Raw genomic sequence first — 3,332 nt, 5'->3', positions numbered from 1 at the left:
TTTTGGCCGAATCAACCCTGGTTTCCGGACCTGAGCGAATTGTTAACGGCACCGCCGTGGCGGATTCCCCTCAGGAGAGACCTGTTGTCCCAAGCGAACGGCACGATATTTCACCCCAGCCCGCAGCTGTGGAGCATTCATGCCTGGCCTCTTCGGGGGTTTTAAATGCACTTACTCGGCGTATTCTTGACACTATTTTGGAGTGTCGTGCGGCTTCCACCAGGCGTTTATACACTCTCATATTTGTATTTGTTAAATGGTGCAGTAGTAACAATATCGACCGGATGTCCTGCCCCGTGTCTGATATTTTATGCTTCCTGCAGCACAGGCTGGACAACGGCGGACTCCCGTCAACACTGAAGGTTTATGTGGCTGCTATTGCCTCGTTTCGTTCCCCGGTTGATGGGCAATCGATTGGAAGGCACATGCTGGTGGTCAGATTCCTCAGAGGAGCGAGGAGACTTTTTCCCACGTGATCCCCTTCGGTGCCGCTTTGGATTTAGCGCTGGTGTTGAAGGCTCTCTCTTCTCCCCAATTCGAGCCTTTGGACGCGGCTTCCATAAGAGAGCTCACTCTAAAAACTGTTCTCCTTCTTGCCCTTGCTTCGGCTAAGCGCATAGGGGATCTACAAGCGCTCTCAGTCGGTGCTGATTTCATTCATTTTGGAACCGGCGACTGCAACGTCACTCTCAGGCCGAAATCATTTCTTTGCCTGTCGCTTATGTTACACAGTTGTTGCCACGTTGCTGTTCACGCTGTGCTTGGTGTACTTTTATGATCTCTGTTATATCCGCCCGGGAATCCGTGCTGGCTCTTACTGTTGTGGTGTCTGCCCTGTTTCAGCGCAGCCCGCTGCATTTGTTGGGTTTGGATAAGCAAATTTGGCAGGAGCCCGATCTAGCAGTTCATTGGCCTGTTCAGTGATTTAGCAGTTAATTGGCCGATTTAAGCCAATCAGCTGTTGACGCTTAGGGCGACCTCGCGAATGGTTAAAATTGTATGCTTCCCATGCGTGTGTGTTTTAACCCAGTTTTTCTGGCTGATTTTGCAAGCTCTCACGGCGGGATTGTACTACCGTTCCATATGCGGTTCTACGCAATGTCGAAGTGACCGCTGTCGAAAGGGAACGTCTACGGTTACTTTCATAACCTCGGTTCCCTGAGGAGCGGGAACGAGACATTGCATAGATCGCCGTGTTCGCCGCTCATCACCATGCAGTAGAGAAGCGCGGATGAGCTAAAATGTCAACCGCATCCGCTGCTTCAAATAAATTATCCACCCGCCACCCGTCTGCATGTAAAATTTTCTCTGATATAGATTTCCGCACCAGACCCGGACCCGATCATCACTTTAATTACTCAGTAAATTTTCTAGCACTGTCTTTGTCTGTAAATGCTTAAATCTAATCTTTCGATTTAGCACACACATGATGTAGGCTACCATAAGAGGTACCAGTCTTATCGCTTTCATATACATACAGTGCGTCACAGTAGTTGCATATTTCAAACCCAGCACTTTATTCTACCTTGTTAAACACTTCGCTAAAACGCTCCCACACGGTACTTTTCTTTCCTACCTTTTGTTTTGTTTTTAATTCTCCCTTTTTAAATTTTTCTCGGATCTGTTTTGCCTCCTACGATGGCGTTTTAGTGCCACGTTAAAAATAAAAACAAATTCTCGAAATTTTACGAGAAAAAAGTCAAAATGTTTCGAGAATAAAGTCGAAATGTTACGGGAATAAAGTCGAAATGTTACGACAATAAAGTCAAAATGTTTCGAGAATAAAGTCAAAATGTTATGAGAATAAAGTCGAAATGTTTCAAGAATAAAGTCGAAATGTTACGAGAATAAAGTCGAAATGTTACGAGAATAAAGTCGAAATGTTTCGAGAATAAACTCGAAATGTTTCGAGAATAAAGTTGAAATGTTACTAGAATAAAGTCAAAATGTTACGAGAATAAAGTCGAAATGTTACGAGAATAAAGTCAAAATGTTACGAGAATAAAGTCGAAATGTTACGAGAATAAAGTCGAAATGTTATGAGAATAAAGTCAAAATGTTACGAGAATAAAGACGAAATGTTACGAGAATAAAGTCGAAATGTTTCGAGAATAAAGTCGAAATGTTACGAGAATAAAGTGGAAATGTTACGAGAATAAAGTCGAAATGTTTCGAGAATAAAGTCGAAATGTTTCGAGAATAAAGTCGAAATGTTACGAGAATAAAGTGGAAATGTTACGAGAATAAAGTCGAAATGTTTCGAGAATAAAGTCGAAATGTTTCGAGAATAAAGACGAAATGTTACGAGAATAAAGTCAAAATGTTACGAGAACAAAGTCGAAATGTTTCGAGAATAAAGTCGAAATGTTACGAGAATAAAGTCGAAATGTTACGAGAATAAAGTCGAAATGTTTCGAGAATAAAGTCGAAATGTTACGAGAATAAAGTGGAAATGTTACGAGAATAAAGTCGAAATGTTTCGAGAATAAAGTCGAAATATTTCGAGAATAAAGTCGAAATATTTCGAGAATAAAGTCGTCGTAAAACGTATTTTGTTTACGTGAATGTTGTATTTTAAGAGTTTAAGTTAAGTTTAAGCGTTATCTGAACCAATTAATTAGTTCTTAGTTCTACGGAAGCCTTGCAAACACCAGCAGTCATTTTTAAAACCTAATAGTTCACATTTGTACATTTTTATAAATCCTTAAGGATTGTGGCTTTTATAAACTTGATGCAACCAGATTCTTGTACATTAGGTAATCAAGCTTTGTATTAATATTTCAATGTTTGTATTCTATTTCAATATTTCAATGTTTGCTTCAGTTTATCATTTGAATCCATATATGCCACAACGCGTTGGGACCCCCGCTGAAGTACTTTATCCAAATCCTCCACATCCATTGTATCACTACGAGTTTATTCTCGCAACATTTCGACTTTATTCTCGTAATATTTCGAATTCATTCTCGAAATCTTGGATTTTTTTTATTTTTAACGTGGCACTAAGACGCCGTCGTAGTCTCCATCTCTGCTTTAAGAAACAGACGTTCTCTACCGCCGACACGCGCGCATTTCTTTTAAATTACTGCAAATTAGCGCCCGAATAAAAATTTGTTTAAAACATATTCGTATTTTTTGAGAAATTTTGATAATATTGTATATGATATTATCGACTCGCGACCCACCCGCAATTAATCAGAATCTATTTTTTTATTACCCGACCGCGCCTGCGGATTTAACCGCCATCCGCGCATAACTACCGTGCAGGCATTCTCTCTTAGATTCTGAGGATTGTCGTCACGTGCACTGTATTTATACTGATTGGATTCGTC

This window comes from Triplophysa dalaica, chromosome 10, assembly GCF_015846415.1.
Source record: "Triplophysa dalaica isolate WHDGS20190420 chromosome 10, ASM1584641v1, whole genome shotgun sequence".
Taxonomy (NCBI): Eukaryota; Metazoa; Chordata; class Actinopteri; order Cypriniformes; family Nemacheilidae; genus Triplophysa; species Triplophysa dalaica.
This window is presented reverse-complemented; position numbering follows the sequence as displayed.